The sequence below is a fragment of the Scyliorhinus canicula genome, chromosome 13 (assembly GCF_902713615.1).
Source record: "Scyliorhinus canicula chromosome 13, sScyCan1.1, whole genome shotgun sequence".
Taxonomy (NCBI): Eukaryota; Metazoa; Chordata; class Chondrichthyes; order Carcharhiniformes; family Scyliorhinidae; genus Scyliorhinus; species Scyliorhinus canicula.
This window is the reverse complement of record NC_052158.1, coordinates 45896116-45917511: the sequence shown is the minus strand read 5'-3', so window position 1 is coordinate 45917511 and position 21396 is coordinate 45896116. Positions and strand designations below refer to the sequence as shown.

General features: G+C 47.4%; 3 protein-coding genes and 1 pseudogene across 3 annotated transcripts in view; 1 reads left to right on the top strand and 3 right to left on the bottom strand.

The window, feature by feature from the left end:
• The window catches only part of LOC119976654 (zinc finger protein 271-like), a 29574-nt gene extending 22136 nt beyond the window's left edge, over positions 1-7438 (bottom strand). Inside the window, exon 1 of the mRNA XM_038817313.1 lies at positions 7425-7438. The gene's annotated coding sequence lies outside the window, so the exon portion shown is untranslated. The remainder of the gene's footprint in view (positions 1-7424) is intronic.
• Positions 1-19501, bottom strand: part of LOC119976646 (zinc finger protein 2-like) — a 482048-nt gene extending 462547 nt beyond the window's left edge. Inside the window, exon 1 of the mRNA XM_038817301.1 lies at positions 19407-19501. The gene's annotated coding sequence lies outside the window, so the exon portion shown is untranslated. The remainder of the gene's footprint in view (positions 1-19406) is intronic.
• Positions 1-21396, top strand: part of LOC119975587 — a 639245-nt gene that overhangs the window by 245445 nt on the left and 372404 nt on the right. The gene's annotated exons all lie outside the window — the stretch shown is intronic.
• The window catches only part of LOC119975588, a 40061-nt pseudogene continuing 30210 nt past the window's right edge, over positions 11546-21396 (bottom strand).

Here is a 21396-nt window from a genome sequence, read left to right as displayed (position 1 = left end):
ACCAAGTGATTTATCTCCCTTCTGTAGTCTGATTCGTCATTGTTTGAGATACGACGCACCACAGTCGTTTCATCCGCAAACTCATAGATCGAATTGGAGTTGAATCTCGCCACACAGTCATGTGTGCACAGGGAGTACAGTAGAGGACTAAGCACACATCCTTGCGGGGCCCAGGTGTTGAGGACTGTTGTGGAGGAGGTGCTGTTACCTATCCTGACAAATTGCAGAAGTCAAGGATCAAGATTGAGGAAGTCAAGGATCCAGCTGCACAGGGAGTGGAGTCAAGTCCAAGATTACAGAGTTTGGTTATTAGTCCAAAGAGATTTGGGGGTTTGGGTACAAAGATCCTTTAAAAGCCAGATGCACGTGCAGAAAATAATCAAATAGGCTAATGGAACGCTAACCTTTATATCTAGAGGATTGGAATACAAAGACACAGGGGTTATTCCTGCAGTTCTCCAAAATCCTGGTTAGACCCCACTTGGTGTACTGTCAGCAGATCTGGGCACCACACCTGAGGAAGGATATTTGGGCCTTGGAGGGTAAGTTTAAAAAAATTATACCTGGACGAAGAGAGATTACATAAATCAGTCCTTTTATCGTTATAATTTAGAAGGTTAAGTGGTGGTCTGATCGAAGTATTGAAGATATTGGGCGGGATTCTCGCCTACTTGGTGGGGCGGGCCGTACTGGCGCCAAGGGGTGGCGTGAACCACTCCGGCGTCGGGCCGCCCGGAAGGTGCGGAATCCTCCACACCTTCAGGGGCTAGGCCGGTGCCGGCGGGGTTGGCGCCGCGCCAGCTGGCGCGGAAGGGCTTGGCGTCACGCCAACCAGCACCGAAGGGCCTTCGCTGGCCGGTGCGAGTTGGCGCATGCGTGGGAGTGCCAGCGTGTGCTGGCGTAATCCCAGCATATGTGCAGGGGTGTTCTCCACGCCGACCATGGCAGAGGGAAAGAGTGCCCCCACGGCACAGGCCCGGCAGTGGATCGGTGAGCCCCGATTGCGGGCCAGGCCACCGTGGGGGGCACCCCCCCAGGGCCAGATCCCTCGCGCCCCCCCCCCCCGAGGACTCCGCAGGCCGCCCGCAGAGCCAGGTCCCGCCGATACGGACCTGGTTTGATTCACGCCAGCGGGACCGGCCAAAAACAGGCAGCTACTCGGCCCATCGCAGGCCGGAGAATCTCCCACCCCGACTGGTGCGGTGCGATTCCCGTCCCCGCCAAAACCCCGGCTCCGGAGAATTCAGCATCCGGCGTCGGGGCGAGATTCACACACACCCTCCCCCTCCCCCCTCCCCCGGGGCGATTCTCCGACCCGGCGGGGAGGTCGGAGAATCTCGCTCAAGAACAGGGAAAGACAGGGTGTTTAAAGATAAACTATTCCCACTGGTTGAAGATTCTAAAACTAGGGGGTATTGTCTAAAAATTAGTGCCAGACCATTCAGGAGAGATGTTCGAAAGAACATCTTCACTCACAAAGGGTGGTAGAGGTTTGGAACTCTCTCCCACAAGCTGCAGTTGAAGTTCGAACAGTCGTTAATTTTAAATCTTAAATTTAATTAAGTAAAGGTATTTAGGGATATGGGCCATGGGCAGGTATGTAGTGTTAGGTCACAGCTCAGCCTTGATCTTTTGAAATGGTGGGTGACTTGAGTTGCTGAATGGCCTACTCCTGTTCTTATGCTCCTGTCAAAACCGCTACAAATTCTACTAAAAGCAATAAAACTAGACAGATCCCCCAGTATCAACCTAGACACCGGAAACAACATCGGCAAACCCAGCCCTGCCGGCCTTGCAAAGTCCTCCTTACTAACATCTGTGGGGACTGCCAAAATTGGGAGATCTATCCCACAGACTAGTCAAGCAAGAGCCTGACATACTCATTGATTCATACCTTACTGACAATGCCCGACACCACCATCACCATCCCTGGGCATGTCCTGTCTCATAAACAGGACAGACCCATCAGGGGTGGCAGCACGGTGGTATACGGTCGGGAGGGAGTTGCCCTTGAAGGTCCGAACATCTTGGAGTCTCATGGCCTCAAGTCAAACATAGAACATAGAAGGAAGAGAACACTCCGGTTGTTGCCCTTTTCCCAACCAGGCAGTAAACTTCCAAAAAAAGATGGGTAAGTTCCTGCACCTTCTCGCACACCAACAAACAGGCTAAAGAGCAGGGCTATGTATTTCTGTGTAAAAGATGTGGTCAAGGGCACAAATTAAGGAACTGTCCAGCATTTGGCAAGTTTTGTTCCAGGTGCAAAGGGAAAAAAATCACTTTGCTCAGAATTGTTACTCTGAGCTCAACCCAGATCAGTCAGCACTGTTTCATCCAGTGATGAAACATCACCGTTTGTTGGAGTAATAACAAAGAAGAATACATTTTTGGACACATCAAAATATTCTCGAGCACTTAAAAGAATGCAAACTGATACTCCATTTAAAATAAATGCAGTTGATGAGGACAAATGGCTGCTACCACTTAAAGTGAACGGTACAGTGGTCCAATTGAAGTTAGACACTGGTGCCAAAGCCAATTTAATCAGCAAGACTGATGTAAAAAATCTAAAAATGCAGCCGATTTAGGATAAATCACAAAATATCTCTGAGAGATTATAATGGTTCAAGCATTAAATATGCTTGTGTCAGGTTGCTGTATCAGGCTCCTGTTGCGAGCGTACGGATGAATAGGATGACATCAGACTATTTTAGGCTACACCAGGGGACGAGGCAGGGGTGCCCCCTCTCCCCACTGTTGTTCTCGCTAGCTGTAGAGCAATTGCGCTGAGAGCCTCAAGGGGCTGGAAGGGGTTGGTCCGGGGGGGTGGGGGGGATCGGGGATGGAAGAAATCATGAGGATTCTGGGGGAATTTGGCCGGTTCTCGGGCTACAAACTAAATATGGGGAAAAGCAAGATTATCCCCAGGCAAGGGGACGGGAGAGGCGATTGGGGGACCTGCTGTTTAGAGTGGTAGGGGGAAGTTTTAGGTATCTAGGCATCCAAGTGGCGCGGGAATGGGAATGGTTACACAAACTTAATCTGGCCCGTCTGGTGGACCAAATGAAGGACGATTTTCGGAGGTGGGACGCGCATCCGCTGTCACTAGCTGGGAGGGTGCAGATGGTGAAGATGACGGTCCTTCCGAGATTCCTGTTTGTGTTCCAGTGTCTCCCCATCTTTATTCCGTGCTCCTTCTTTAAATGGGGTTAAGAAAGTTATCACTGGCTTTGTATGGGCGGGCAAGATCCCGCGAGTAAAAAAGGGGATGATTGAGTGGAGCCGGGGAGAGGGCGGGCTGGCGCTGCCAAACTTCAGTAACTATTATTGGCCGGCGAATATAGCCATGATCAGGAAGTTGGTGGTGGGGTAGGGTCGGCATGGGAGTGTATGGAGGCGGCTTCATGTAAGGGCACCAATTCGGGGGCGCTGATAACGGCGCCTCTGCCGTTCCCGCCGGCACGGTACTCCACCAGCCCTGTGGTGGTGGCAGCCCAGTGAGTCTGGAGGCAATGGAGGAAGCCTGTGGGAGCGGAGGGAGCATCGGTCTGGTCCCCAATTTGTAATAACCACCGGTTTCCCCCAGGAAAGATGGAACGGGGGTGGGGGGGTTTCAGAGATGGCAGAGGGCAGGAATTGAGAGGATAGGGGATATGTTTATAGAAGGGTGCTTTCCTAGCTTGAGGGAGCTGGAGGAGAAATTTGGATTGGCGAGGGGAAACGCATTTAGGTACCTGCAGGTGTGGGACTTCCTACGTAGACAGGTCTCAAACTTCCCGCTCCTACCACCAAAGGGGATTCAGGACAGGGTAGTTTCCAGACTGAGGGTAGGAGAAGGGAAGGTCTACGACATCTATAAGGAGCTCATGGGGTCAGAGGACACGCAGACTGAGGAGCTGAAGCGCAAATGGGAAGAGCAGTTAGGAGGAGAGATAGAGGATGGTCTCTGGGCGGATGTGTTGAGTAAAATCAACGTGTCCACAACATGTGCCAGGCTCAGCCTGAGATAAAGTTCAAGGTCGTTTACCGGGCTCACATGACAGTGGCCCGGATGAGCAGGTTCTTTGTTGTAGAAGACAGGTGTTGTGCTGGGGGGGGGGGGGGGGGGGGGGGCAGCGAACCATGTCCATATGTTCTGGACATGCCCGAAGCTTAAGGGATTCTGGCAGGGGTTTGCGAATGTCATGTCCACGGTGTTAAAAACAAGGGTGGCACCGAGTCCAGAGGTGGCGATTTCCGGGGTGTCGGAAGATCCGCAAGTCCAGGAGGAGAAAGAGGCAGACGTTCTGGCCTTTGCCTTCCTGGTAACCCGGAGACGGATACTATTAGGTTGGAGGGACTCAAAGCCCCCGAAGTCGGAGACCCGGCTTACTGACATGGCTACCTTTCTAAATCAAGTTCGCCTTGAGAGGGTCACTGTTAGGGTTCGCCTCGACATTATCGACTTCTTTGCAGAAAATTAATCGTCAGCAGAAGATGGGGGGATAGTTTAGTTTAGAGTTGGGGTTTAATAAAGGCGGGACCTTCAAGGGAGGTAGCAGGCTTTTGCACTATGTTTATAGACTCATGTATATTGTTTACTTTCTCGTTGTAAAACCAAAAAATACCTCAATAAAATGTTTATTTTTTTAAAATGTGCTTGTGATCTGAATGTGGTGGTGAAGAACACAGTTTATTCCGTCCCATTCTGTATTGTATCAGAGGGCTTGGATTCATTATTAGATGATCAGTCCTGTGAAGAATTAGGTCTACTGCAGTTGGTATATAGCATCCACAAACGATTGAATCAACACTCCGCCGATTCTGAGAACATTATCAGCAAATTCATAGATGTGTTCACAGGTTTTGGTACTCTACCATTCACCGACAAGATATAACTCAAAGAGGATGTAAAACCTGTGATACTAAGGCACCAAGAAGAGTACCTACACCTCTTTGGGATCGCTTCAAAAAGGAGCTCGACAGAATGACAAAATTAAAAGTAATCAGCAAGATAGAAGAACCTACTGACTGGGTAAACTCCATAGTTTGTGTCAAGAAAAAGATATGTGTGGATCCAAAAAATCTCAAGGAGAATATCAAAAGAGAACACTATCAAATACCAAAGCGTGAGGAAATCACATCGGAGATGGCTGGTGCACAATTCTTTCTGAAACTTGATGCATCTCAAGGTTTTTGGCTAAAGCGAGAGAAATAAAGTACAAAATACTGCACTTTTAATGCGCCATTTGGACAGTATTGCTTTCTGAGAATGCCGTTTGACATAATTTTGGCATCAGAAATTTTCCACCGTGCCATGGAGCACATAATCAAAGGCATCGAAGGTGTACGTGTGTACATGAATGATATCATCGTTTGAGGCTCAACCATAGAAGAGCACAATAGAGGTTGCTTAAAAGTTCTAATGAGCTTCAGTAGAAATGGGCTGAAGCTCAACAAGCAAAAGTACCAATTTGGAATAACTGAGGTCACATTCCGAGGTGACAAACTCTCACCACATGGCATTGAACCTGACAAGGACAAAATCCAAGCAATTCTCAACATGCCAAAACCACAGGACAAGAAAGCCGTATGATCAATTTTATAGGGTAATTTATTTTAACCTGTCAGCAAGAAGAACACATCTACATGATCTCCTGCACAAGACAACAGATTTCACTTGGACTGAGCAACGTGACCAAGAGTGGAAGAAGCTCAAGACTTCACTGACCATCAGGCCAGTTCTCACATTTTTTTGACCCATCTAAGCAGATTAAAGTGTCAACAGACGCGTCCAAAGATGGTCCAGGAGCATCATAGAATTTATAGTGCAGCAGGAGGCCATTCAGCCCATCGAGTCTGGGGGGATTGGAGAGATTATGGGGATATTGCGGAATTTGACCGGTTTTCGGGGTATAAATTGAATATGGGTTCAAGCGAGGTCTTCTCGATCTAGGCGAGGAGGCAGGAGAAGAGATTGGGGAAGATGGCGTTCAAGGTGATTGGGGGGGGAGCTTTTGGCATTTGGGTATCCAGGTGGCGTGGGAGTGGGAGCACAAGCTGAATCTGGCTCGGTTGGTGGAGCAGATGAAGGGGGACGTCAGAAGGTGGGATGTGCTCCCGCTGTCATTGGCGGGGAGGGTGCACATGGTGAAGATGATGGTACTCCCAAGGTTCTGGTTTGCCTTCCAATTTTTATCCCCAAGGCATTTTAAAGAAGGTGAATGCGGTAATTTCTGGGTTTGTGTGGGTGGGTAAAACCCCGCGGGTGAATAATAATATTAATCTTTATTGTCACAAGTAGGCTTACATTACAAATGTAATGCAATTAAATCCCTGCTCAAACAAGGGGACAAAAACTGGACATAGATATGGTCTCACCAATGCCATGTACAATTGCAGCAACACTTCCGTATTTTTATATTCTATTCCTTCAGCTATAAAGGCCAAAATTCCGCCCAGGATGTCTGCTGTCCTTGCAGCAATGACAGTCCAAAGCAATTGTTTAGTCTGGGCAGTTAAAGCTAAATTAGTTTTAAAATACAATTACTTCATCAGAGCAAAAAAGAAATTGTAAATTATATTCAATAAACAAAACCTCCATCTCAGTGGTACATGAAATGGTGACATCAGCCACAGAAGGATGGAATGGACCTTGTTCCAAATCAGCTGACCATCAGGTCACTCACCTTCTCTGAATATGGGTGTCCGAGTTTCCGACAATTAAAGCATTGTGGGATGATCCAGTGTGAGTGGCGTTCACATGGAGTATTCTCAGACGGCCATTACACACAACATGAAGGAGGGGAATTGTTTTCTGTTCAGGGAGCTCTGTGAATCTCCTCGGGTGACCTTCAGTCATGTGATTTTTATCAATCACTCCCAGCACCTTGGGGAAGCAGCTATTCCATAAAACTCCAGTGACCTCTGCTGCTGCTCGCCGAGTGTTGTATTCAGTTTAATGAAGTAATTTACTTTCCTCCCCAACTATTTCTTTTCTGCCAATTCCCAATCCATCTCCTCTGTCTCTCTCGCCACTTCCATTTACATCCTCTCTCCAACTCTTTCTCCCAACCTATCTCTCTTACAGTGGTCTCTCTCACCCCAATCTGCTCTCTATCTCACCCAGCATTATAAAGTTGAAAAGGACAGAGAGAAAGTTCATCATTTTAAATTCTATGACAAAATTAAAAAGCAAAGCAGAAACTCCAGGCAATATTACTGAGGTACTATTGTAATTACGACCATATTAAATTATTGCTCCCGTTTATGTCCCTCAAACAAAATAAACTATGCCTGTAGTTTGCTGAAATAATTTCTGGCCACAGCATGTAGACTGGAGTCATGAATATAACTGACTGTTGATGCCTAAACGCCTCAAAACCCCGAGTGGAATTTGAAGAGCTGCCTCAAACCGGCGCAATCGACAGAAACTCACCACTCACATTATTCCCATCTGGGGCCGTGGTCATTTCTGTGGCTGGTACCAGCTTCCTGGGTGATGCTTAATAAATCTGTGTTAAAGATCACAAAAGTTCAATTCACACGATGTAACTTACATCTATATTCCTGATGTGGCAAATTTCAGCTAGATTACGCTGATAAAATCGACACAAACAGTGTAAACTCTCAGCCACAATCTATGCACTTGTGGTTGTTGCATATTTGTCAAGGGGTTTCACTGAAGGGATTTTTTTTTTTAATTGACTGACCAATTGAAGCAGTTTTATTTAAGGATGGTACATTATGATCTGGTTGACTTTATGATCAGTGCAGTGCGTAAACATCTACAGGATAATTTCTTCACTCATTTTACAACATGTTTGTGTTTCAATAAATGGTGGATGGGATTTGTACACGGAGCCCAGCGTCTGAGGAATTATTTGTTTGGCCCTGACAACATCTTTAATCCATGTTCTCTGAGTCAGAGTGTTGTGGGTTCAAGTCCCACTCCAAGATCTTGAGCAACTGCTTCAGGAACCCAGACATAAAGACAACACTGACACCTGCAGCTCAAACTAGTTACCACTTTAAACCAATTCAAACTTTCAGGCTATTATCCTTTAAAGTTTACAGGGAAATATTTTGTATTTAACCCATTATCTGGATATTATCACATTGCATAAATTGGCTGTCAAAGAAGTACTTCAGTGACTTATCATTTTTTTTTCAGACAGACCGTGTTCATGACAGGTACTATTTAAATACAAGGGAAATGTTCTGCTTCCTGTGAACTGGAAATTTTAAACCTATTAATGGAAAAAGTGTAACAGCCATAGTGACATTGACCAAGATATTGTGTACAGGACTCTTACTGTAGGCTCCTGAGTGTTTCAATGAATAGGATTGCGTGGGTTTCCTCCGGGTGCTCCGGTTTCCTCCCAATGTCCAAAGATGTGTGGGTTAGGTGGATTGGCCATGATAAATTGCCCTTAAGTGTCCAAAAAATGTTAAGTGGGGGTTACTGGGGTACCTATGTGGGCTTCAGGAGCCGGTGCAGACTCCATGGGCCGAATGGCCTCCTTCTGCACTGTACATTCTATGATAATTCTATGAACACATCAGGCTGACAAAACGGGTAGTTTGGGTCAATTGAAGAAGTGAATGTGAGTTATAAATCTATACAGATGACTGATAAAGCAGCAGATAAACAACACAATATTCAACTCACACCAAACTTTGAATCAACCAAAATTCTGTGCGGAGTCTGCACATTCTCCCCATGTCTGCGTGGGTTTCCTCCGGGTGCTCCACTTCCTCCCACAAGTCCCAAAAAATGTGCTGTTAGGTAATTTGGAGATTCTGAACGCTCCCTCCGTGTACCCGAACAGGCGCCGGAATGTGGCGACTAAGGGATTTTCAGAGTAACTTCATTGCAGTGTTAATGTAAGTCTACTTGTGACAATAAAGATTATTATTATTAACAAAGCCTTTGTAAATGACTCAAGATCTTCCTCAGGACATGAAACTAATCTTGGAAGTGTGTACGGTGAATATATCACACTGTTCTTACATTGAAGTATGATGGGCTGAGGGACCTCACGTCTGTAGAGACTCACTCCCTTTTGGAAGGGGCAATGAAAGGAGTCCACACTGAGTTGTAGAGAAAAACAAAACTTATTTTATTTAACACGTAAACTATTATGTACAGCTCCCCACTTGGTCTTCTCCAGTCGGTGCCTGACTGGCCGACTATTTAGACACAGCATGTAGACTGGAGTCACAAACTGTATTAAAGGTCTGTCGCCCTCTTATCGGGGAGAGCTCATATTCTGCAAGCACTACAAGGTAGTGGACCATCCTTACCGCACGAGACCCGTGTGAGTTATAACACTCACACTCCCTCACCATGCTCAGGAGAGTAGTGATAGTAATCCTCCCAGACAGAAAGTACAAACATTACCCGTGGTATTTGTCAAACACCCGTCAACTGAAGAGGATCTGGGCAGCATGGTGGTGCAATGGGTTAGCACTGCGGCCTCACGGCGCCGATCCTGGCTTTGGTTCACTGTCCGTGTGGAGTTTGCACATTCTCCCCGTGTTTGCGTGGGTTTCGCCCCCACAACCCAAAAAATGTGCAGGGTAGATGGATTGGCCATGCTAAATTGCCCCTTAACTGAAGAGGATCTGTCTATAATTCACATCACCAACTAAAGCAGGGTCTGATTTTACCCCACACCCACTCCTGAGAGCTGGCTCACTTTACTGACACACACTTTCTCCGCAAGGAGATGACGAGGTATCCTAGAGCCCCGAGTGACACAATGTGGGGGAGCTACTGGACGCGGTCAGTTTGGAAAAGGGAACTGCAGGGAAATATACGGACTACTTTCCAAAAGGACATGCTCCCCACTGGACGGAACAATGGAGAAACGGGAGGAAGAACTAGGGATGGAAGAAAAGTGGGGACTCTGGAGCGAAGCACTGAACAGGGCCAACTCCACCTCCTCCTGCGCAAGGCTAAGCCTCATGCAGCTAAAAGTGGTGCACAGAGCACACCTGACCAGAACCCAAATGAGCAGGTTCTTCCCAGAGGTGGAGGACAAATGTGAACGATGCCAGAGGCCCAGCCAACTATGCCCACAGGTTCTGGGCCTGCCCCAGACTTGTCAGGCCTTCTTCAAGGCGCTGTCCAAGGTTGTGGGGGTAAGGGTGGAGCTGTGCCTGAGGGGGGCAGTTTTCGGGGTATCAGGCCAGCCAGAATTACATATGGAGAAGTGGGCTGACATCCTTGCATATGCTTCCCGAATCGCCCGTTGGAGAATCCTGCTTGGCTGGTGATCATCAGCACCACCCACAGCTGCAGACTGGCTGGGAGACCTGCTGAAATGTCTCCATCTGGAGAAGATCAAATGCACCATTCTGGGATCGGAAGATGGCTTCCACCAAGTGTGGGGGCCATTCATCAGCCTGTTCCAAGGCCTGTTTGAAGCCAATAATGAATAGAACAGGGGGAGGGGGGACGCATGGGAAACACTAGGGCCACAAAAAGCAGGCAGGAATGAGGGTAAGGGGCAACAACGGGGAGAGACCAAAGAAAACCCCAAAGGAGGGCAGCACGGTGGCACAGTGGTTAGCATTGTTGCCTACGGCGCTGAGGACCCGGGTTCGAATCCCGGCCCTGGGTCACTGTCCGTGTGGAGTTTGCACATTCTCCCCGTGTCTGCGTGGGTTTCGCCCCCACAACCCAAAGATGTGCAGGTTAGGTGAATTGGCCACGCTAAATTGCCCCTTAATTGGAAAAATAATTGGGTACTCTAAATTTATTAAAAAAAAGAAAACCCCAAAGGGAAACCCAGGGAGAGACCGACACGGGGAACACAGGGCCCCTCACAAAGCTATAAAGAGTAAAACAAATGCCGAAACAAACCATCTAAGGTGAAGGGAAGGGCCTAGGATAGGAGCCGGAGACAGCAGAAGAGTGGTGGGGAGCAAAGTGAGTGGGGGGGGGGGGGTTGTGCCAATAAGGAACAACGTGTAAAATGTAAATTCTAACCTTTTCATCCATTTCTTGTACAGTGTAAAAATGGAAACTTTAATTAAAATATTTATTTCCAGAAAAGAATACTCCGGACAGAATTTTCTGCAAAATCCTGGCGCTTTAGACTGCCTGGCTCCCAATTCGATGGTTAGAAATGACACCAGACTTAAGTGACGTAGACTGAAGCTCGTTTCCATCATACAAACCCACCAATGGTTACAGAGATCCAGTGGTCACATGGAAAATCAATGGGTGGGCAGCACAGTGACGTGGTGGTTCGCCCTGCTGTCTCACGGCGCCAAGAACCTGGGTTCGATCCTGGCCTCGGGTCACTGTCCGTGTGGGGTTTACACATTCTCCGCGTCTGCGTGGGTGTCACCCCCACAATCCAAAAATAATTGGGCACGTTAAATTTATTTTTTAAAAAGGAAAATGCGGCCCTGGGTCACTGTCCGTGTGGAGTTTGCACATTCTCCCGTGTCTGCATGGGTTTCACCCCCATAACCCAAAGATGTGCTGGTTAGGTGGATTGGCCACGCTAAACTGCCCCTTAATTGGGAAAAAAAAATAATTGGGTACACTAAATTTAAAAAAAAAGAAAATCAATGGGTAATTTAATTGAGGTGTTTAAGATGATTAAACAATTTGATAGAGTAGTTAGAGAGAAACTATTCCTCTCGTGGGAGAGTCCAAAACAAAGGAACATAGCATTAAAATGAGAGCTAGGCTGTTCAGGGGTGATGTTGACAAACACTTCTTCACAAAAAGGGGACTGGAAATCTGGAACTCTCTCCCCACAAAATCTGTTGATGTTGGGAGTCAACTGAAAATTTCAAAACTGAGATTGATAGGTTCATTGTTAGACAAGGGATTAAGGGTTAGAGTCAAGGAGGTGAAGGGTTACAAAGGGATTATGAGTTACAGAGCCAAGTCAGTTAGATGAAAGTTAAGGTACAGTCAGCTATGATCTAAATGAATGGTGTAAAGGCTCAAGGGATGACTCAAATTTCCATATTCCTTTCCATTATTCCTCTTTATGACATTGTTCTGACCGATCAGGGTTCTCGCAGTGTGAGTGCAGTGATGGACCATGAGTCACAGTGACTGAAAGCCTTGTCACGGAGCTCACACCTGGAGGCTTTCTCTCCTGTGCGGATCGCGAGTGTCTCAGGAGGGTCAAAACCTTCAGGAGAACTTGCTTGTAATTCTCACACTTGAAGGGTTTCTCCCAGGTGGATCCTGTCACTGAACAGCAGTTTTGATGCATTTGGAAGGCTGTGCCTCACACACACACACATCACATGGAAATGGTTTATTGCCAATGTGAATGTTCCTGTGATTCACAATGATTGTGGAAAGCTCTTGTCACACAGTTCAACTCTGAACACGTCGGTGTATCATGAGTCTGAATGAATTTGCGAATGTTGCACACCTCATAATTGAATGGTTTCTCTCCGGGTGAATCAACAGGAATGACATTTACCTTGTGGGAGTGCTTCAGTGCTTCATGAGCAGTGAAGGCTCGATTGCACATCTCAGGCTTGAATGGTTTCTCCCTTGGTGATTCACTAGGCCTGATAATTGTGCAAATCCTTTATGACACCTCTCACACTTGAATGGTTTCTCTCCAGTGTGAAGGCGTTGATGTGCGCGGAGGTTTGACGACTGTATGAATGATCTGTCACACACTTTGCACGTGAATGGTTTCTCCCCAGTGTGGACGCGTCGGTGTTGCACAAGTGTTGACGACTGTGTGAAGGCTCGGCCACACACCTCACACTGGAAGGGTTTCTCCCCTGTGTGAATCCGCTGGTGTGCCAGGAGATCGGAGGAGTGGGTGAAAGCTTTCTCACAAACATCACACCTGAATGGTTTCTCCCCGGTGTGAATTCTCTGGTGCGTCAAAAGATCAGAAGATTGGGTGAAAGCTTTCTCACAAATCTCACACTGGAACGGTTTCTCCCCTGTGTGAATCCTCTGATGTCTCAGGAAACTTGCAGAAGTCACAAAAGCTTTAGCACAAGCCTCACACTTGAAGGGTTTCTCCCCCGAATGAATTGTCTGATGGTCCAGGAGGTTTGAAAGTCGAGTAAAGGCTTTATCACACACCTCACACTTGAGTGATTTCTCACTGGTATGAATGAGTCGATGATTCACAAGTGTCGATGAATGTGTGAAGGCTTGGCCACAGACCTCACATTTGAATGGCTTCTCTCCGGTGTGAATACGCCGATGATTCACGAGTGTCGATGAATGTGAAAAAGCTCGGCCACACAACTCACACTTGAACGGTTTATCTTCCATGTGGCTGTCCTCGTCTTAGCAGTTGTACAACAGACGTAACTTGTGTGTGAGGATATCCTATGAGCCTGTGGAGAATTCCTCACACACCTCACACTGTAACAGTCTCCCACCTGTCGGAATGAGTCAATGGCTCCTGAAGTTAGATGAATGATTGAAGCTCTCACCACACTTGGAGCCCATTCACACTTCTTCCCAGCCTCACCCTGACCAATCGCCCACAGTCAAACCTTCAGAAAGGTTTGTTCTGATGGAAGGTTCCACACCACCGACCAGTTTCATTCTGATGATGTGTCAAAACTCCCCTGAACTGATTTCCAGATGATGGTTTCACTGTCCAAACTTCTCTGTGTTGAGAATGCTGTGAAGGGACTGGATGTTTTCCTACAGTTGTGGAGTTGTTCCTTGGGTGATTGTCAGGATCTATCTGTGGTGTCCAGCCTCTCTGTATTCTCTGGTGCAGTACGGTGTAATCCTTCTGCAAAACATTAAATGCAAACATGATTTCCTCCAACTCCCTCTCCTCCTTTGCTGAAGGATCTGACTCTTCAGTTAGAGACTGTTCCACAGTGAGTGCCAGTCTGTTATTTCCCTGTGGGGGGATCAGATAAAAGTCCTTTCTTTTTCCTCATTTGACTGTCACACACCCTCTGTTTCCAGCAGGTAAACTGGATAGTGACCAGGAGCAGACAGCTACTTTACAATTAGAGAACTCAACTGGGCCAATGGACTAGTCAGCCAATCAGCATCCAGTGTTTCAAGAGGCCTTGCTCTGATTGGCGTATTTGAAGGGGGAGGGGGGGGGGAGAATCTGACCTCGGGAAATCTGGCCTTGGGTAAGGGCTGTGGGGGTGGGGTGGCTGCAGATTCTGGTTAAAGGATAGAAGTGGGGAATGGAAGGGGGGATTTCTGACCTTGGAGCGAGTTACGGGGCTGGTTTAGCACAGTGGGCTAAACAGCTGGTTTGTAATGCAGAACAAAGCCAGCAGCGCGGGTTCAATTCCCATACCGGCCTCCCCGAACAGGTAACGGAATTTGGTGACTAGGGGCTTTTCACAGTAACTTCATTGAAGCCTACTTGTGACAATAAGCGATTATTATTATTATTATGAGTGTGTTTGTGTGGGTGAGGATGTGAGTGTGCTGGTGTGGGCGAAGATATGAGGGTGAGTGTTGTTGTATATGGGGATGTGAGTGTAATTGCGTTTGTGTGGATGAGGATGTTAGGGTGAGTGTGCTCATGTCGGTGAGTGTGCATGAATGTGAGAGAAACACGAATATGTGTGAATGTGAGACAGAGACGTGTGTGTGTGAATGTGAGACAGAGACATATGTGTGTGTGTAAATGTGAGATAGTCACGCAAGTGTGAGTGAGAGACCTATGTGTGTGAATGTGAGACAGAGACGTGAATGTGTGAATGTGAGAGACATGTTGTCTGTGTGTGTGAATGTGAGACTGAGTTGTGTGTGTGAGAATGTGAGACTGAGTTGTGTGTGTGAGAATGTGAGACTGAGTTGTGTATGTGAGAATGTGAGACAGAGGCATGTGTGTGAATGTGAGACAGAGATATGTGTGTGTGTGTTAATTTCTAACATAGATGTGTGTTTGTTTGTGTGTGAGGGAGAGGGAAATGTGTTTATCGAATATTAGAATTAGCTTTCCAGCATCACTCCTCCTATTAAAAATTACAACAGGGAAGGATAGAGTGGCTAGCACTGGTATCTCACTGCACCAATGACCCGGCTTCAATTCCAGTAATGGGTGGCTTTTTATGTGGAGTTTGCATGTTCTCCCTGTGACTGTGTGTGTTTCCTCCCGATGTTCAAGTTTCTTCCCACAGTCCAAAGATGTGAACATTAGATGGATTGGCCATGCTAAATTGTCCCTTAGTGTCCAAATTAGGTGGGTTATGGGGTTACAGGAATATGACGATAGGGTGTGAGCTAGTATAGACTTGATGGGCTGAATGGCCACCTTCTGCACTGTGGGATTCTATGAATTCTGTGAAACATGTATATTTAATCAGAGAGCTTTTTAATTATTACCAGATTAATATATAAATGATATAGCTAGAAAGGTTTTCTGTGTTCGCACCTATTTTGTTGGCAAAAAAAGCAGCAGACAGAATTATTGGGGTTCTCTAATACTGTTGGTGGGTCACTAGGGGTCTGCAGCTCCAAATGTTTGGGAAAGTCTGGTGTAGCTGATTGAAGGGTTCAGGTTTATCCTGGGATATTAGTTACACTGCACTCACTCAGACTGCACATCCCAAATTCAGCTCTCACACACAGCACTGGGCTGAACTATCAAATCCAAGCCCAGGCTTCTGGGAAAGGCCTTGACCTTCAAGTAAAATCTTTAAAGACATTAAAAGACATTTGAATAGGGGGCGGCACTGTGGCTCAGCACTGCTGCCTCACCGCACTGCGGATCTTGTTTGATCCCGGCCCTGGGTCACTTTTCATGTGGAGCATACATGTTCTCCCCGTGACTACGCGGGTCCCACCCCACAAACCCAAAGATGTGCAGGGTAGGTGGATTGGCATGTTAAATTGCCCCTTAATCCGAAAAAAAAAAAAAATTGTGTCTCCACGTCTGGGAGCTGAATTCTGGATTAACAATCCCAAGATTGAGAGTTCAAATTCACCCACGGAAAGTTACACACATAGAATTACAGAGCAGGAACTGCCCATTCAGCCCGATTGCTCCATGCTGGTGTTGATGCTTCACATGAGTCTCCTCTCCCCCCTCTTCATCTCATCCTATCAGCATATCCTTCTGTTCCTTTCTCTCTCATGAGTTTATCTAGTTTTCTCTTAAAAGACTTCAATGACATTCACCACAGAACTCCATGGTGTGAACCTGAATTTGATACATTTTGAAATGTGTGCAACAGAAGCAAAACAGAAGCTAAATAAAAATATGAAAACTTTCAGGTTGTCAAAAAAAAAATATTGTTCTTCAGGGAAGGGAACCTGCTTCAAATACCTGGTCGGGTCTGCATGTGACTCCAGTCCACACAACATGATTGACTTTGATTGACCCTCTGAAGTGGTCCAGCAAACAATGATCAGTACAAAGTCCAATAATAAGAGGAAAATCAGACATCTGGACAATCCCGACATTGTGTCAGAATAAGATTAAGGTGATCTCAGCCCAGTGAAATCTGTAAAGTCTCTCAAACTAAAGTATGAGGACAAGGACCCAAATGAGGAGAGCTGCCCCGCAGACTGGCCAATTCCAAAATGTTTCTCTGTAATTGTGACATCATAGAATTAGATCACAGAATTTACAGTGCAGAAGGAGGCATTCGGCCCATCGAGTCTGCACTGGCTCTTGGAAAGAGCACCCTACACAAGCCCACACCTCCACCCTATCCCCATAACCCAGTAACCCCACCCAACACTAAGGGCAATTTTGGACACTAGGGGCAATTTATCATGGCCAATCCACCTAACCTGCACATCTTTGGACTGTGGGAGGAACCCGGAGCACCCGGAGGAAACCCACACACACACGGGGAGGATGTGCAGACTCCGCACAGACAGTGACCCAGCCGGGAATCGAACCTGGGACCCTGGAGCTGTGAAGCAACTGTGCTAACCACTGTGCTACCGTGCTGCCCATTTACTTTGTGAATGCTATATACCAACTACACGAGACCTAATTCTTCACAGGTCTGGTCACCTAATAATGAATCCAAGTCCTCTGATCCAATACAGAATGGGACGGAATAAACTGTTTTCACCACCTCACTCAGATCACAAGCATATTTAATGCTTGAACCATTGTAATCTCTCAGTGATAGTTTGTGATTTCTTCTAATCGGCTGAATTTTTAGATTTTTTAAATCAGTCATTCTGATTAAATTGGCTTTGGCACCAGTTTGTTCCGTGGGCTGGTTTCCTCCCACAGTCCAAAGATGTGCAGGTTGGACTGGCCATGCTAAATTGCCCTTAGTGTCCAAAAAGGTTAGGTGGGGTTACTGGGTGACGGGGATAAGTTGGACGCATCACTATAAACTATAAGTTTCAAGTGCCTAAGATCACCTAAAACCGGGAACCTCAAACCTGTTGACGTAAAGTTGCCCCTAACTTAGTATGTCCGATTTCCAGTCCAATATATTTAAATGCACCGGATGCCTGACTTCCAACCCTGAATTATTTTCTCAACCCAGAGATTACAACAGCTTCGAAATCATCAGTCCCACCCCACAAAAAATCATCAACCTGCATCATAAAGATGCCCGATAGATTTCCCTTATGGTGCCAGTAAAACACATTTGTTCAACTTCCAGAGTACCCCTTCTGTGTTAGCTGCCTCTTTAGGAGGAGGGAGAAAAATGTCTCTCTGAAGCTGATGCCCCTGCAAAAAGGCAGCTTTTATATCAATAGATTTGCATTCCCATGCCTTTGTGGCTGATAGAGCCAAGAAGATCTTGAAAATAACCTTCCCTGCCGTAGGTGAACATACCCTTAAATCCTGATCTTCTAAGTTTTCTTCAAACCCCCTTTAGAAAATAATGGTGGAAAGTCATATCCGGCCATCTTTATCAGAGGTTCAGCCATATTTTATTTTTTCCTTCTCACTCACTCCTTGGTTGATGCATTTTTTTTCCAGGAAAAAAGTATCTTTCAAGCCTTTACATTAACACAGTAACCATCCTCTGCTACCAACTGTTAGCCTCTAGCTGCTGTTGATTAAAGAGTCAAGAGATTTACTCCTTTTCCCAAACACCTTTATTTTTCTTTCAACACTCAGCACTAAACTCTATCAGCACATCACATGCTCCAATGGCAACCGTAGCCTCTTTGCATATCGGTGCCAATTAATGGATCAATGGGACATCTAATTGTAATGTTTCTTAACTCATTCCTTAACACCATTGCCGTCATGAACACGTATCCCAATTATCATCGCGAGTGCATGTCTCATTGTCGTCGCACGCAGGTCCCTTCATTGTCATGAGCACGTGTCCCATTGTCATCGCGCACATGTCCTGTTGTTATCCTGTGTCCCATTGTCATCGCCATGTGTCCTGTTGTCATCGCACAGGTTATCACTTACTTGTCCCATTATCATCATGCACCTGTCTTACTGTCATTGTGCAAGTTTCCCATTGTTATCGTGTGTGTCTCAGTACCTTCGCACATGTCCCATTGTCACTGTGCATGTGTCCCATTGTCATCGCGCTGTGTCCCCTTGTTATCGAGTGCATGACCTATTGTCAACGCGGTGTGTCCCATTGTTATCAAGTGCGTGTCCAATTGTCATCATGCTGTCTTGCATTGTGATTGTGCGGTGTCCTGTTGTTATCGCGCATGGGTCCAGTTCTCGTGTGCGTGTCCCATTGTCATTGTGCACGTGTCGGGTTATCGTATGCATGTCCCATTGTCATCGTGCACATGTTCCGTTGTTATCGCACACATATCCAGTTGTTATTGCCGGTGTGTCATTGAGCATGTGGCCACGTACACATTGTGTGCATGTTCTGTTGTCATCACACGTGTCCAGTTATCACATACATGTCCCACTGTTATTGCACATTTGCACGATATTTTACAGTTGGCAGTTTGAGCAATTGGCCAGGCGGCCTTTATGGTTTAGCTACAACCTCAATGCAAGGTGGGATGAAATATCAGGGCTCAAATAAAATTTTAAAAGCTGTGTGGGGACTGAAGTTTGTATGTGAATGTGCTGCATGGACACTCTCGGCAGCGTTTCTCCACTGGGATTGATGCTTTACATGTCAGCAGCTCCCTGATTCAGGTCCGCAGGAAGTGTCCCCCTGAGGAAGCCCATTAGAAACACCGAGTGTCCCTTTTCTGAGTGCCCGCCCTCCCCAGCATCACCCAGCCTTTCTCAGTGTTTCACACTGTCTCTTAACTGGATACCAGTGATATGTGCTCTGGGGTCAAACGCGGCCAAAAGCAAGTTTTGAACCCGCTTCCGGACGAGAGTGCGGGCACGAGGGAGGGAAAATTCAAATCACCCAAAAGTCAGGGAATATCCAGATCTCAAAACACAGACAGAACTGACCATTCACTGTCCACAGGATAATAACCAACTCCCAACACACACAACTCAACACCAGGAAATCAGTGAGAATCCTCACTCTGCCCCTCCCAGATAATTACACCTCACCTCCTCCGATTCAGCAATGGCCCATCAACAAAACTCAAGGTAGTTGACCATCAGCATGAACCTCACTCACCATCTCCTGACTTGGTTTTGAGTCCCTACAGGAAGTGAAGCAGCTGTGGTAGAGGAAGAGGAGAGAATGGGCAGAGTGGGTGGGCTCTCTGATTGACATCTCTCACAGACAATCCAAATATTTCTGCAGGAACAGGAGTTTCCTGAGGTTTGGGAAACTGACCGGGGAAACGGAGGCGACTGAGCTGTAAAATATCGTGAGATCAGGTGGGGATTTAAACTTGTCATTGTCCCATCTGAATAAAATCTCACTTATTGCAGCTGCTGTCTCAGTTACCTGGGTAAACGTTGACAGAGATTTCTAGTGTGGGGATAGCATTCTTCATCCTCGGAGGCTTCCAAACTGACAACATCAGTGTGGGATGTGTAGTCTTGGATGTGTTTGACAGCAGATCAGAGGAGGAAGACCCACAGCATCGAAGGCAGCGATGACGTGTGGTGGGACCAGCACATGGCGCGGGATTCTTCGACCCCATGCTGGGTCAGAGAATCGCCGGGGGGCAGCGTGAATCTTGCCCTCGCCAGCTGCCGAATTCTCCGGCGCCGGAGATTTGGCGGGGGCGGGAATCGCTCGCAGCGCCCCCCCGGCGATTCTCCGACCCGCGATGGGCCAAAGTCCCGCTCTTTCTATGCAGGTTCCACCGGCGTAAATTGGACTAGGTCCCTTACCGGTGGGACCTGGTGGCGTGAGCGGGCTCCGGGGTCCTGGGAAAAGGGGGGGGGGGCGATCTGGCCCCTGGGGGTGCCCCCATGGTGGCCTGGCCCGTGATTGGGGCTCATCGATACGCAGGCGGGCCTGTACCGTGGGGGTACTCTATTCCTACTCGCCGGCCGTGTAAGTCTCCGCGATGGCCAGCACGAAGGTGAACCCCCCCCCCCCCCCCCGCTGTGCATGTGCGAGGATGACGTCAGCAGCCGCTGACACTCCCGCGCATGTGCGGACCCGCACCAGCCGGCGGAGTCCCTTCGGCCCCAGCTGGCACGGCTCCAAAAGCCTTCCATGCTGACCGGCGGGGCGCAAACCACTCTGACGCCGGCCTAGCTCCTGAAGGTGCGGAGAATTGGCGACCCGATGCCAGAGTTGTTCACTCCACACCGTCCCGCCGGGCCTCCCACCCCGCCGGGTACGGGAGAATCCCGCCCATGCACAGGAGAGAGGGACATAGAAGAAAAGAGGCTAATGGAGGCTGGGACCCAGGAGTGACAGGGACAAAGGAGAGATGGGCACACGAGAAAGAGAACTGGGAGAGAGAAACAGCAGACTGTCCGAGTGTTTGGAGAGTGTCTCTCAGAGAGACATGGGTGTCAATAAACAACACCTCCTCCTTGCTGCATGAAATGGTGACATCAGCCAAGAAGGAATAGACCTTGTCTCTTGTGGTAACGTGATCTTCTTTACTTATGAAAATATTGAAATAACAGGTCAGCATGGATTGAGAAACTGGCAGCAGCTATACACAGGTGCCTTGTTGCTGATAAAACAGGTGCAAGCCAATGCCACCAATGATGTCACTCACGCATGCTCACAATTGCTAAAGATATATATATATATATTGATGGAGAAAGTGGGCGGTTTCTCCATCGGCCGTCGCTGAAATCGGGAAAGGCGATTGGGCGGAGAATCAGTTTTGATACAAAAATTGTGACCGACACCGAGTTCACACCAAATGGCAATTCTCCAGTGCCTCAACAGCGGTGTCAATGCTTTCCACTCCGCACATACGTTGGTATACTATTGGGAGTGGCGATTGTTGCTGACCGCCACTCCAACAGAATTCTTCGCTGGGTAATTAGAGAGGTGAAGGCCACAACGTCCGCCTTTCTCCCCTCCAGCAGCTCCGGCCTCTCCGATACCTCAAAAATCGCCACTGACCCAATCTCCTCCCCCAATAATCCTTTTTTTTAAAAAATGTTTTTTAAA